Source organism: Castor canadensis, chromosome 6, assembly GCF_047511655.1.
Source record: "Castor canadensis chromosome 6, mCasCan1.hap1v2, whole genome shotgun sequence".
Classification (NCBI taxonomy): Eukaryota; Metazoa; Chordata; class Mammalia; order Rodentia; family Castoridae; genus Castor; species Castor canadensis.
This window is the reverse complement of record NC_133391.1, coordinates 175046702-175062405: the sequence shown is the minus strand read 5'-3', so window position 1 is coordinate 175062405 and position 15704 is coordinate 175046702. Positions and strand designations below refer to the sequence as shown.

The 15704-nt window shown below is 46.0% G+C and overlaps 1 long non-coding RNA gene across 1 annotated transcript; it reads left to right on the top strand.

Annotated features, from left to right (window-relative positions):
* The first annotated feature begins 4889 nt into the window (after window positions 1-4889).
* LOC141423953 (uncharacterized) lies at window positions 4890-15202 on the top strand. The gene is made up of 3 exons (XR_012448719.1): window positions 4890-5071; window positions 14290-14501; window positions 14637-15202. It is a non-coding gene; the product is annotated as an uncharacterized lncRNA (long non-coding RNA).
* The last annotated feature ends 502 nt before the right edge of the window (window positions 15203-15704 follow it).

The window sequence follows — 15704 nt, the reverse complement described above, 5'->3', positions numbered from 1 at the left end:
GGAGCAGTGTGTCATGAAACGCTTCTAGCCGGGTCCTCTCCTGAGCTGCCTGGCGGTGTGTTCCACGGGGAGCGAAGGAGCGGGTGTTTATGAGCCAGAGCAGTGCTGAAGATTTAATTGGGCTCCACATCCTTTCGGCTCCCCTCCCTCGTTGATATGCAGTTTAACCTTTTTTCCCACCTCAGACATGCCAGAGTCACTGGGATTTTAATAAGGCACTGGCCTAATGGCTTGGCTAAACATTGACTTAGTTGCTAAATCGAGTTAAACTGCCTTATTGTGTTGTAATGGTAATTTATAAGTTGCCTGATTTTTTTTTCCAACAGGAAATATTTATCTGGGCTGCATGTTTCATAAATCCTCCACCACCACGTGGCGTGATCTGGGGGGATTTTCTTTGCCTATTTGTGCAAACGAGTGAACAGACAACATAATTTTAAACATGCCTGGGAAAATCAATGCGGAGATGGAAATACTGCTCTAATTTTGGAGTACTTAATTGCAGCTAAGCAGGGTCATAAAGGATCTTCAGGACATGCTGGCCCCATGGCCACCATATGGGGCTTCTCAGGCCCAGAGCCCCAGGAAGATGGAACACACCCAGCCTCTTGGAGGCAGGGTCTAGGCGCACCCCCCTTTCTATTTCCTCCTGCCCTTTGCATTTCCCACTTTGCCACCTGTGCTGAGAAGCAGCTACAAATGTATCAGGATTGCAGGAGATGGTAGAATGACATAAACTTTTCTGAAACAAGCTTACATGGTCTGCTTCTATTTGTCATTTGGGTCAAGGGCAGCTTCCCACTTGGGGTCACGTCTTGGACCAGATGATCTGTTCTCTTGAGCCACATTTCTCACACCACCTTGGTTTTTCTCGTGTTTGTTTACATTTTCTCTTCCTTCCCGAGAGTGGGCAGGAACACAGATATTCTGCAACAAATATTTGTGTCCATATGCTATGATCTGCTATCCTTAAAACCCAGATCCTGGGGTAGGTTCTCAAATCCTCAATGGAATCTGAGTACCTCAGTGTTGGGAGCTGGCAAAATTGGACTCCTGACTAAAGGGTCCTCATGGGTGACAGCCTGTTTTGCACCACTTACACTCTCACTGCTATGAGTACTTTTAATACTTTAAGGAAAGCTTTTCTATTCCTGCTGATAAGCAGAGTTCCTGTCCCCCAGGAGCTATGCTAAAGCGATGAAGTCAGGAGGTATTTACTGAGCAGGAAAGGGATCAGCCAGACTGTGAGCACCGATGCCAGACTTTGGATGCACGTGTCTACAGGAGTTACTGTTTTCCTAGGGCTATAGAATTTCTGGTTTGTTTTTCATGAATGTCATCTCATTGGTGAGCTGTATCTGAATGCATTTAATGTAAAGATTTGCCAAGTGAGCACATTGTTTTGCAGTGTTTGCCATGGAGAGGAGTCCAGGCAGACATGGGGGATGTGACAGGGGATGATGGGACAAGAGGCTACAGGGCAAGGAGCAGCTGTGGGCACTGGGGGAACTGACCAAGGACCCTGCAACACCTGAGATGGATGCTTTGTTTTCAGACTCAGATGCAGCTTCAAGACAGGCCACATGCACAGCAGGGACAGGAGAGGTGGGGCCAGGAAGGCTATGGTGACTCTTCATGTAACAATGGGCAGAGCAGCAGCTGAGGTGGATGCCAGAAGCTGAGGCCTGCAAACTCCAGAGGGACTCATGGACCAGCCACCCCAGTGGTACAGCTCAAGAGCCTACCCCTCTCTGAAATGAATGAACACTCATATTTTGTACATCTGCCAGTCAATGGATGACCCAGTCCCTTCCTCTGTCTTGGAAGGGTGGAGAGGTCCTGTTTAAGCCTGTTTTTCTTTTTTCTTAAGTCGCTATAACAACATATCTAAGACCAGGTGATTTATAAATAGAGGTTTTGTTACTCGTGGACTTGAGTTCAGGACATCCAAGAGCATGGGGTGGTAACTGTTTAGCATCTGGAAAGTGCTTGATGCTGTGTCTTGATGTGCTGGAGGTCATCCCATGGAAACACAGAGGAGGTGTGCTAGCTCAGGTCTCCTTCCTTCTCTACATAAAGCACTAATGTCCCCATGGGCCCTCAATGCCATGACCTCATCTAATCCTAGTCACCTTCCAAAAGCCCCTCCTCCAAACACTATTAACAAAAGCTTTGGAAATTAAATTTTCAACATATGAATTCCTGGGGACAAAGTCCAACCACAGCAAGTCCAGATAGCCATGGAGGTCACAGCCTGCTCTGTTCCCAGCAGAGTAGGCATCAGCCCTCAGCCTGACTTCTCATCCATCCTTTTCCTCCTCCTCCTTCCTCCTGCCACATCTGGTGTGTGTCATGGAATCCTCTCGGTCCCCTGGAGCCTAAGCTTCTACTCCCACAGTTAGAGATGGTTGCAGCTACTCAAGTCCCTGCCTGAGGCGGCCTCTTTCTCCTCTCCAGCTTCCACTAGTGTGAGTGTACTGGTTCTCAGTGACAATGCACCAGTCCCCAAGAGACAGGTTTGCATACAGTTGGCACTCACCGAGGGCCATTTAAATGCATCCCTGTTCCTTCAAACCCACCTGTGCTCTTCCCCATGTACAGGAATTCCGCCCTCCTGGGTCAGCTAACTCAGCAGTGAGATGGTTTCAGGAGGAAATAAAGCAGTGCACATGACTCTTGGTGGGGTGCTGATCACCTTAAGGGGGAGCTTCTGCCTTCCTTAAACTGCATGATGCTTACTGCTTCCCTGTTTTGTTTCTTTGCTCAATTGATGGCCATACCTTGTAACTTGGACTCACAAAATCGTTTTCGCTACACAGAAGGATTCATGGCTGATGTTCAAGATCAAATAGAAGGAACGGTGCAGGAAAATCTAATCATTGAGAGAGTTAGATCAATTCGGAAGATCATTGGATTTCTGTAATTCTTTGTCTTTTTTTCTCTTCACTTAAGAAAATCTAATTGTTAATGCCATTATGTCAAATAAATCACTTAATACGTTGTACTAATTTAAGCAAGCAAAAACTCCGTCCTGCTTAAAATCTTTCTTTACACTTTTAAATTATATACAGCAATACATTTGAGGACAACGGCCATACTTGTTACATCATATTTTACTTCTGTTTCTCAATGTGCTCCAAGGCTTCTATTTTATGTAAATCATGACGGTTTCCATATTCAAGATGAAGATATCGTATGAGCTCCTGTACTGAGCCCAGCAAGGACATAAGAGCCACAAGTTGCACATACCTTCAAAGATGTTTGGGTTTTTTTGTTTGTTTGAGGTAGGAGGGATTGAATCCAGGGACAAAGCAAGTGCTCTACCGCTTGAGCTCCCCTTGGGTCTCTTTGTGTTTAGTTTGTTTTTGAGATACCAGGGCTGTTCTCAAAGTTGAGATCCTCTTGCCTCGGTCTCTGGGTACCTGGGGTTGTACATGTGCACCAGCACACTCATTTTGGAAGCTGTTTTAGAAACCTGTTCAGTCAGCTGGTCTACCTCCTGAAGACACCATATCTTCACCTTCAAGTCCTCTTACTTGGGCTTCTATGTCTCAAGGAACTGACCAAGACAGTGCCCACTCATCAAAGAGAGGCATACACCCAATTCTTACTTTTTTATGAATGAATAAACAGCAAAATTTGTCCAAACTCAAACTCAACTTTGGCACAGTAATCTGAACATTCAGTCTTAAGAGTGAGATGATGTAATTTGCATATCTGCTCAAGGCTTCATTATTCGGGTCCATGTAACTGTACAGCTGAAGAGTTTTGTTTCCTTTGATGTGGTCACTTGAAATAATACTTTGCCTTCATGCTGGGACTTCACATGAGGCCCCTTACATAACTCATCTTCATGGTGATCCTTATCTCATTTTCCTCATTTCTGGCTTCTGCTCTTAATTTCCCACAAGAGTCAGCAGACCTGCCTGATGTCTCACTGTTCAGGAATGGACCACTGCTCACATTTGGATGAGAAGGCTGGATTTATTGCCTACTTAAGTAAGGGAGAGAGGCAGATTTTCTGAGCAACGCAGACTGGTGTCTTGCCTATGGTGGGGCTTAGAGACGGGTGGCTTGGCAGGGGCTGTGGGAAGTGGGTACTTGAGGGATCTGGCTGGTGTTCAGAGGCTCAGATTCATGGGATATAGGTGTCTCCAGGTGGCTGATTTTCAGAAGCTTGTGCACAGATGCAAATGTGCTCTCCGTCGATTGCAAGTGTCTAAGCAGAACCTGGCAGGCTCCAGTGGAACTCACCTTTGGACTGCAGCTCCTCTGCATGCCCTGCTTTTCTTGGAGTGCTAGAATCATTTTGCATCTCAGTATATCCTCCTCAGCTGACACTGCAGAAGAGACTACCAGGAACTGCCCAGGACTTCTCCCATGCACTGGGTTTTCCCCTGAAGATTGCATTGATTTGAAATGGTTGGGTTTTTATTTTGCACACTAATCAGCAGACTCTTTGAATCACTTGTTGAACTCTGATAGGACAGAAGGCACACCTTCTAACCTTCTATAATCACCAGATAATGAAATGCTGTAAGTATTATGACATAAGAAGTTAAGGTGCTAATCTAGGTGGAACATGAAGTGACAGCAATGGGTTAGCTTACCTATAAGTTGGCCAAAATAAATTCAAGATTGTACTACTCATTAAAGAAGTTAAACCAGTGTGTTGTAAAAGCCGAAGTGCAAGGTAAATTTTAACAACCACTGCATGTCGATAAGCCACACAGCGCTCCTGCAGGTGGGTTACCGTTTCCAGGACTCTATTCCACCAATTATTTATGCACACTGGGCACCGTCATCTGTAGACTCTGACCTGGTCCTGGATAGACAGTGCCTGCCTCTCTGCATTCGTCTCCTATTTCTGCTGCAAACGCTTACTGCAATGTCAGTGGCTTAAAACAACATGGCCTCATTGTCTCACACTCCTGGAGGTCAGAAGCTCAAACTGACCTTGGGAAAGCCAAGGTGCTCCTTTGTGGAGGTTCCAGAGGACAATTTGTTCTTACTCTGTTCCAGCTGCTAGAGGACCCCAACCCCAGGGCTCCCAGCCCTCCTCCATCTTCAGGTCAGACACCCCTATTCCAACTTCTGCTTCCTTCCCCCACCTCTCCTTCTCCTCTTTCCTTTGCAAGGCCGTGGTGATGATGCTGGGCCTACAGGATAACCTGTCTCAGGGTTAGGTGACAGGGACCTACCTCCATACAACATCGACTCTCTTGCCATGTATCGTAATATATTCACAGGGTGCAGGAATTAGGATGTGGGTGGACAACTTTAAGGACCCCTGTTGTCCCCCACACTCATGAAGCTGGTGCTTCTTAATGCACCCGACTCCTAATTTACTCATCTCTACCTCTCCAGCAATTTCAGAGATGAATACTTCATAAATATTCCGATTTACCTGTATAGAAAATGCTGAGGTCTTTGGGAACCTTAAATTCATCTTGCATGTGATCCTATACAATCCTAGAGATTTTGTCACTACAGTAAAGGAAAATTTTTAAAAGTGAGGTCATGAGGCAATATCAGTATCCTAACTGAAATTTGATCTCAGGGCTGCATGTTAGCCCTGGGTTGGCTACCTGCTCAGGGCCTCAAGTACCTGAGTCAGCTGAGTCAGCTGATTACAGCACGTCAGGCACAGTGCAGTGCAGGGTGGTGGCTGGGACCTCAAAAGACCCTGGAGGGCCAGAACTTCTGTCTGTCCCTTTCACAGGGACAGTATAGGTTGTTTGCATAGAGCAATGTGAAGCTATTGGTGCAATTGAACCTCCCTGTAAGTGTTTGATCTTGAAATTCTCTCTCTTGCCTGCAGTATCTCTCTCTTGCCACAGTATCTGTGTCAATGTCCACCACATCACAGCAATCCATAAACATCTGTAGAGCAAACAAAATACTGTGTTACTAAAATACATTCATGTGCCATGCAAATATTTTTGCAATTATAAATATCACTGATGTCCTCCTTTATAAATAGCTCAGTTTTTCAAGAGGAAACCTAGTTTCCTTTTCCACAAAACTGAGCTCCATTATTTGCCCAGTAAAATAATGTTTTGTTAATTTTGTGTCTGTTCCTGATGTCTTGTTTAAAGTGATGCATATTATCCTGAAAGAATGTTTCATTTAGACAGTAAAAATAAAGATCTTTCAAATGTATACTCCTTTGTTTTCTATTTCCAAGATATAAATCTGCATTAAAAACAACTCTGTGTAGATTTTTGACGGTATTGGGATTTGAACTCTGGGTCTTATACTTGTTAGTCAGTAGTTCTACTACTTGAGCCACACCTCCAGACCTTTTTGCTTTAGTTATTTTTCTAAGAGAGTGTTATGCTTTTACAATCCTCCTATTTATGAGTCCCTGTTAGCTGAGATGACAGGCATGAGCCACCATGCTCCATTCTTTTGGTTGAGGTGACATCTTGTTTAACTTTCAGCCTAGGTTGGCCTTGAACCATGATCCTCCTGATTACAGATGTGTATTTTTTAAATGCCAGTTTATTTATAACATTTGCTTAATGACTAGGCAATCTTTACAATCCTCATAATTCTACAAACAAAAGAAAATTGGTGACAAACTAAATCCAGATAGTGTGTTTGGTGGAAACCTTGGATGCTATGACCTGGAACTCCAAGTTTGAGGTAATAAGTTGAAAGACAGGGCAATGATAAAACCTCTTCAATGTTGTATTATCCACTAGGAGATTATTATTGTGGCCTTATGTGGGTGCTGTCTCTTTATGTGTACAGAAGATTCCTAGAATCTGTCACAATTCCCATGTTTGATCAGCTCTAAAGCAAGAAACTGTCCAGATAAGCAAGGAGCACATAAGGCCCCTTGGCAGGATGCATGTGGCTGGCTGTGGAATCCATGACTAACATGTGCTTTGTATGAGTTCACTTGGTGTTGTGTTTTGTGGGTTTGTAACCCTGGGAGGCCCTCGCTGGTTACGTGGCTAGTCCACCTTAACATGTTCATAAATGTGTAATTTGGGACCTATGTAAATAAGCAACCAGATTTTAAGCTGGTATCAGGCTCCTTGTAGCAATAGGTACTTTTCCTTCATTGCACTTGGAGCTACTGTAATTGTGAGCTTAGTTTGCATTCGGTCGTGTGAACTAACCTTTTAGTAAGTAATTGTTATTAAATATCAGGTTTTGGTCAATACCAATACTTGAATACTAGCTACAGGAAGGTTCCATCTCTGGGAAACTCAGAGAGAGGGGCAGAGAACACAGTGACCTGGCCAGCCACACTAAAAACGTGCTTTGTGACAAATGCTGAGGATGACATAACAGGATGCAGTGATGGCAGTGGAAAAAAGGACAGAGGACTAGTCAAGGACATCCTCCCCGCACACTGGAATGACATTTGGGCTAAGTGCCAAGGTCCAAAAGGTCCCACCTTGTCAAGACGAGAGAAGAGAAATAGGAGTCAGAGGGAAGATGGGAAGGGGACAAAACTTGTCCAGAAGAAGAGGATGTTGTGTGGGGCTGCCATGCACAAGGAAGCATGGGGGAGACTGGAGATGACTGGATGGCAGAGCACCCATGCATTGGAGGTCACTGCAGAGCAACAAACCCAATCCAAAATGCAAAGAAGGAGGGGAAAGAGGGTTCAAGAGCAGTGTGGTCTCCCAAGCTCCCAAGTACGTGATCACTGGGGTTACCTGGACACGGAAAGGGCAGAGGCCCTTGGACACTTATCCAATATTATGGCAATATTTTAAGGAGGCTGGGGATGGGATAAAGTGGTATTGAGGGAGACCATGGAGAGGGGAGGTAGGCTAGATGGATGTGGTGGTGAGGAGGTCATAGAGTGAGGACGTGAGTTGGATGCACATGGTGATCAGGAAGACCAGGAGAGGTTAAGATGGATGATCATGCTGGTGAGGACACCGGGAGAGAGGAAGTGTGTTGGATGGACGTGGTGGTGTGGCAGGGCATGGAGAGAGGCAGTAGATTGGATGGATGTGTGTGGCAAGGGGAACAGATTACTTAAAAACACTCCACTCTTCCCAGTTTAGGTCCAGAGGAACTGCTGGTGTCCTTTCATGAAGGAGATGTGAAAATTTGTGTCATTACAGTAGATTTCTTTCAATATCTGAAGAACAATCATTTATAATTTACTTACATTAAATTGTGCCCTGAATTGTTAAAGCTCTAATTTCCATGATATAAGCACAGTTTATTTTTCCATTATAAAATTTATTAAAATCTCTTTATCTCATACTTTATAATTTGAATAATCAAAGACATCCAAATAAGTTTGATCATTATATGCCCCAAATTATCCATTATTAAACATTATTCATATTTTTGAGCATCAGGAGATATCAAGATAGCTCCATTGATATGAACATACATATGTATGTAGAATAAGAGCTGCTGTTTCTAGCTCAGGCAACTAATTAAATGAATTAATTCTTATCAGCACAATACTTTATTTTATCAATACTATTCCCAATTGTCTCCAGTTTCTGATAAAATTAGTTATGCTATTCTCCAATAACAATGAGAAAATAGGTGTATTGTCTTTGTGTTCCTTTTTTGAGACAATTTGTGGATATAAATCCATACGCCTATAATGGACACTTATTTGACCTATGGATGCCAAGCTCTTCCGGTAAAACGGAATTGAGTGGAGTTTCCTCCCTGTGTACATCAAGAAGCAGACATTCAGAATGGAAAAACCCGGATGCAATCCCACGTGAGACTCAGAGGGTCTCAGAGGATGCTGTGTGCCACTTCACCCCAGCTTCCCTACCATCTACACCCCCTCCACTCATACCTATTCCTGGCTACTAGGAAACCAAGTATTGAACTACCATAAATATTGACCACTGACCAACCAAGGGACACTGCCTCAATGCCATAGGGTCGTCTGGTGCCAATTCTTGTCCCTTGAGTTGCTGGATGGTGGGAACTGTAAGGGGGGCTCAGCGGCTCTGTGGGCTGATGTGTGGCAACCAGGTTGATACTATTTCCCAAACAATACCTAGTGCTTCAGTATTTGAACAACCATAGCAGCCCTTGAACAGCAGGCGGACCCCAGCTGTGTCCCAACCAGGAGCATGCCCTCCCCCCTTGACATTGTCAGTGGGTTCAGGTATGTGGCTGGTCTAGACTGGATGAACAACTTGTTTCAGTCACGGTTCTCCAAAGAAACAGAAACAAATACGGATTTTTTAGAGACTGCCACACATGACCACAGATGCCGAAGAGAAAATCCCACAAAGGCCATCTGCAGACTGACAAGCCAGTGGAGCAGATAGCCGCCCAGTCTAGAAGCCCAAAGCCTCAGAACCAGGGAGGTCAATGACGTAGGTTCTGTGCAAAGTCGAGGCTTGGAGTCTCCATAGGAATTGCTGGTCCAAGCCAGAGTTTAGAGGCTGAAGAACTTAAAGAATGATGTGCAAGATGAGCTCCCCAGCTCGAGAAGGAAGAGCAGGAGGGAGAGAGCCAGTTTCTCTTTCCTCTGTTTGCTTATTCAGCCAGGGCCTGCAGCCTACTGGACAGTGCTGTCCACAATCAGGCTGGTCTTCCCCACTCACTTCAGGGCCAATCAGAACCTTCCTGAGAGTCTGTCAGTTAGAAATGAGACTAACTGATGGCTTCACAGCAGAGGCACCAGCCAGCAGGGAGAAGGTGGTCACGAGGCATAGCCCGAGGATAACTACAGACAAGAAGAGCCTGGCCGGGGCCAGCAGGGGCAAACCCCCCTCTCAGGATCAAATGTGGACATTTTGATGGCCAGAAATAAGCTTTTGACCAAGGATGTTTTGCTAATTTTGGATTTAGATACAGCGTGTTCTCTGCTTAATACTAGTGACCTGTTTTGCAATTAGATAGGCAGAGAGAGAAGTTATGAAGCATGCACATGTGTGTACATGTATGTGTGCACGTGTGTGTGTTTCAGACCCTTGACACTTGAAGATCACCTATTCAATTTCTTCCTGTATGAATGAAGAAGCTGAGGTCAATAGAGCTGCTTACATTTCCACTGTCACGGAAACTCGGCTCTTAGTGACAAACATCCTGAGGTTTTTTCCTACGTGTGTGCCTGGCAGCTCTCCACGTGGACTGCACACAATGGGCTGACCTTAGCTTAGCTGGGCATGTCTCACTGTGGGCCACAAGTGGGAGGAAGACACAATTATGTTGGGAGGCAGAATTTGTCTTTTTTCATTATTTTTTGGATTTGCCAGTTTTGTAGAAGGCAGCACACTTCTGTCCTCCAGTGTGTCTGCTTTGAAGATTCCACCTCAGGACATTTCAGATCCCAGCCAGAAATATTATTGCTCTGTCCAGTTACATTTGTGAACCACAGATAGGATGACACATAAATCTGTGAGAGGTTGGTGGCACTCATTAACACTGGAACACTGAAATGACTGGATTAACTTCTGGAAATTGTCTGCAGGGGGAATCCAGCATCATTCCAAAACCAGAATGATGGTTCACCCCTGCCCAACACTCTCCCTTAGGCCAGGCACCCATGTGGTGTGGTGCAAGGCCCGTGCACCACAGTCCACCCTAGGGTGGCCACACAGAGCGAACTGGTCTTCACTGTGGCACAACTGTTTGTGCTGACTCTTTCTCCCTGCAAGCTGGAATAAAGGATTTTCTTTCCTTCCCTGGTCTTTAGTCACTCCTGCAGTCAGGCCATGGCTACTGTACACTTAGGTAAAAGGAGAGGAGACTCCAGTTGATTACTTAGAGGGCTATGAATGGAAGGAAAAAAAGGAAGCAATAGACCAATGGCCATCTTTTCCATTGCTCTGCCTTGGACCTAGGGCAGAATAGGCAAAAGTGACACAAAGGCATATTTCACTTAATAAAAAAGATAAGAGAGCTCCATATTGAGGCTAAAATAGAAAACCTGACTACCTTGGTGTCTACAGATAAGACGGTCATCGCCAGGAAGTTTTCCACAGAGTTGGGTGGGCATTGGCAGACATCTAGCTTAGATGTGACTGAGTCTGTCCTCCACCGGTGGGTTAGTTGCCTGAATGACCCCTGTAGTAAACCCTGGCTGTCCAGTAGATGCTCACCTCAGGAATGAAACCATCATGCTACATATGCTGGACATCTCACCAGCTGAAGACTCCGATCGCTGCCTTGACCAAGGTCATTCCTTCCCAGAGTACAGCCAATACCTGAAGATGGAAGTAGACTGCTGCCAGTCCCATGACCAACTCCAGCTTCAAGTGCAACCACATAGGTCATCTTCACCCTGGCCTGTCCTGCCTCTTCACAAATGCATCTCCCGATGCTGCCCAGGGCGTCATCTGTACACAACTTCCCTTCTCGTGGAGCCCACCCTTTGGAGTTCAGTGTGAGACAACTCCTATTGTGTGGAAGATGTGTCTCTGCCATTGCTTCTCTTTCTAGACAGACACCACTGTACAAACGAGAACCAATTGCATTCACGTATCTTGGCTATTACCAACACATGTTGACGAGAGTGTGTACTACTCACGGCAATTGCTGAAGTCCTCAGCACTCATCCATGTGCCCATGTTCCCTGTGCCCCACAGGTTCTCAACCCATGGGTGAGAAGATCAAATGCCGACGAGATGCAGACACAAGTGAAGGAAATCACCAACATGAGCATCCAAACCTGGTCCATCCATATTTCCTCACTAGTGCAGCTACTCAGGCTCCCCGACAGACCCCATTTTTTGTCCTCATAGCCCTTCCCAGAATTCTTCTTCACATGTCCTGTGTTCAGAAAGCAGTGAGCAGGTACACATATGAATGATTGAATGAATGAATGAATAAGCTTCCCCCATACATTTCCCAAGTACATTCATGCCAATTTAGCCACTCAACCAGTGGGCCTCGGCCAGCATCATCCTTTTCAGGGTACCTAGAGCACTGTCCTGTGTCTCAACAGGCTACATGAATTGTCGCATGCCTAAGCAGGCTACACCAGGCACCCTCCAATGCCTGCTCTACGCTCTTATTTCTGCAGCTGGGTCACACCTCTCACGTGCACACCAGATGCACCAAATGACTTCCAAGAGTGTGTTTGTCACTTGCCATACAATTCAAGACTCATATGCATATCATAAAATGCAAGATGCCAACCTGGAAGGAACTTTAGAAGCATGGTGGCATGGATCAGTTGCCTCTCTGATTGTAGCAATTGCAGTGTAAGTGTAATGAATGGGGAGCATCACAGGCGACTTTGAGCTTTCCTGCCTTCTGATGAGGACAGTGGCTCTGGACATGGGTTAGTGGGGACTTTTGGTTCAAATTTGTTACTAATGAGACCAAGATAGAGACCTAAGCCTTGTGTGCAAGTAACTGTTGCAAAGAGAAGAACTGGGCTCTAGACTCAGGGGCTGCCCCCATTCAGCAGAGTTAGGTACTCCACAAATGCGTGATTGATCACAGGGTGTGGGGTGTGGGAGGAGAGGAAGTGTGGTGGCCTGCCATCCCCACAGTGCGGAAGAGCAGCTGACAGGACAGGAATGGTTGCCTGCAGGGTGGGAAGGACAGAAACTCATCTTCTAAGCCATTGACACAGGTTGTACTTGGCCAAGCCCAGGCCTCTCTTTAAGAAGCAGATATGGAGATCGTGTCTGCTGAGCCCAGGTGTCAGTGCCCTGTTGACTCCTCATAGTACAAAGAGGCTCTTGAATAAGATTTATAAGATTTTGCTTTCTTTTCCCTTGACCATTTGGCAGAATCTGGTCCCTCAGGGTGAGAAGGAGCCATGAGGCTCACACTTTTCAGCTAACTGACCCAAGCCTGATATATCTGTGAGGAGCAGTTGCCCAAACTTGCCTCACCACCACTGGATGAGAAATGGGGTCTCCCCAAGGGGGATCCCTGCACCACAGGGGTTCCTACAGTGAGGGAGCTCTGCTGGTGCCAAGACCTGACTTCAGCACACCTGTGAGGACATCACTCTGGAATCAATTTCATTTGTAAAAATCCAGATTACACATTTTCACTTCACAAAAACTGTCCTCACAGGATGTCAGAGATTCCTTCTCCCCAGGGTACTGCTTTCCTAAGTCCTCTGGCCACCATTTCCAAGAGCACAACCCGCAGGGAAGGTGCCCAACCTTGGTTCCTCATCTGTGCCCTGTGCTCCTCACACATGGCGTCTCGGGGTTCCGCCAGCAGACGCAGGTCCACCATGAGGGCTACCATGTCACAGAAATGACGAATGATGGTCAGATGCTCAGTGAGGCAAAGCTGGAGCTTCTTGATTTTAACCTGTTAGAGTCCGCCAGAGCTCCATGAAAATTGTCTGAAGGCTTCACTGCTTCCATAGGTCAGCACTGGGCTGAAGACATGTACACAGCTTTCTACCCAATTTATGTGATGTCATGCGCTCCAAGATGGGATTTCCAGCCTCGAGTGTGCGTGTGTGCGTGTGTGCTTTACAATAAGGTGTACAAGTTATGCACAACTTTCAAGCATCTAGACATCGACAATGATAAGCTCAAAATGACCCATTAAAGAAATTTCCTCTAAGCCATTAAGTCCTCAAGGCGCATATGCATTGGTAGGAGGAGTTGCTGAAATTCGGTACTTCTTGGTTCTCACCCTAGGATGGTCATTCTTTGGGTCTCGGGCAAGGCCTGGGACTCAGAATTCACTGGGAGCTCATGATCTGAATGACTCTACTTGCGCAAACTGTCTTTTGATCAACAGTGTTTCATAATTCAGGCCGCGCTTCCCTTTACTGAAATTTTGCTTTATAGTAGGTTTATTTTAAGCCGACTGAGTCAAGAAGCCCTAACGTGACTGTGCCTCCCTGAGAAGTTCTAGTCTCCAAAGGTCAAGACAGAAAATACAATTCCTGCTCTAAGAAGGCAAAGAAAGTAGCGCTTCTTGGACCCCAGCGGTGGCGGTGGCACAACCTGGGAACAAACGTGCCACACCTGAGGTTAAGGACTGATTAAAACCTTTAGCACTAAGCTGGGGCTGAGATGCTACGCACATACCCTGCGACTGGTGTGGTGTACGTAGCTGAGCTGGAGCCACCGCCGCTCAGCCTCAGGGCCAATGTGAACTTCAAGGTCAGTCTACTCCCACCTGGTAGGCGAGGCCCGGCCTGTGCCATGTGTGTCTGTTCAGGCACTACGTGCTGTGTGGCAGTCTGTAACACACAGACTGAGCAGACCTGAAGGCCCCTCTGTCTCCCCGACCAGGTCACCACCTGTGCAACATCCCTGAGCCTGTCACATGAGTGACCCCACTTCCTGTGGGCTTCACACATCAGGTTGGACTCCTGAAGCCCTGCGTTTCCCTGTTTTCCAGGACTGGGCGATGGCTCTCTTCCGTGGCACGCCTGTTTTCCCAAGAGGAAACCATGTCAGGGGGTGAGAAGTAACTGCTTCATGCTGCTACGTGAGGGTGGAGATGCACCTGTGGAAGGCGTGAGAGCCGTGTCTTCCCATCCACTCTCAATCCTCCCAACACGCAGCCTCTGGAATGAGGCAGAATATGTAGTTTTCAATAAATAGTTCCAGGTGAGTTAACCAAGCATTGATTCTCTCGGTGTCCTGCCTAAACTTATAAAATTGCACCAGATAAAAAGTAACTAGCACCTTAATGTAAAAAATACTCATTTAGAAAAAAGTTAATTATCTTCTGTCCTAATCCAGGGTTCCTGCCCAGACACCACCGCCAGTCACCGCTTCCCTCCAGGATCTGTACGGGAATTCCCAAGACAGACCACAAGCTCCTCGGAGAAACAGACGCATGTGCTCTTCCCCTCGGGGACACACACTGTCTGTCCCCTGCAGACGCTGTGCTCGTGTCCCATCTCCAGCACATCAGGGTGCACGTCTCCACACCGAGCTGCAGTTGCAAAGGCTTTGAAGGGGAGGAGGCGGTAACTGGTCTTGGACCAAGTGTTTGGGAGGTGAAATGACAGGAAATGAGATGGGATGAGGAGAGCATTGTGGAATTAGGAGGAAGGGAACTCAGATTTACTGTACAGTGACTCAGGCTGTAGATAATACTGACCATGAATAAAAGCTGGGTTCAGTTTTCTCAGCGTCGTGGATGAGTCTGGAGGAAGGTACGTCAGCTCAAGGAATGCTCTCCTGTGATTTGAGTCCCTTCTCCTTCCCTCTGAGACAATGACCATGGAAATACAGAAATCGGGAGCCAAGAGACTCAGATTTTATGTGCAGTGAATGTTTACCGAATGAATAGATAAAAATCCAAAAACTACATAACTATTGTCTCAAAGATTCTCAAATGTTTCATACCAATGATTCAAAATAACAGCACTTGACATTTGTCTAAAATTCTTCAAATCGTAGCTTTTTGGTCAAAATAAACTATGAAAGTATTGATTCCATTTCTAAAGATGAACATTGGTCTGTCCCTCAGCACTCAAGTTTAAATGTATTAAATAATCACAACTGGATCTCTAAAATACTTTTCCCTGAGCTTTCACAAAATATTCAACAAAGAAAAGCTTCCATTATTTGACAATTCAGTCACAGCCCATCCCTTACTGAACAAGAGCTGGCTGATTAAATTTGAGTCCAGCGTGGAACACACTCACCCACACAATCCCACTCCACCTTGTCCACCATTGTCCTTCCTCAGAGATGACCTTACACTGGAAGAGGAGAGAGAGGTAGCCTTTCCCTTTGGTGCACCTGCCATGAGTGTGAGGTCTCGTGGCCAACACCAGGCGTTGCTCATCCACGAAGGGC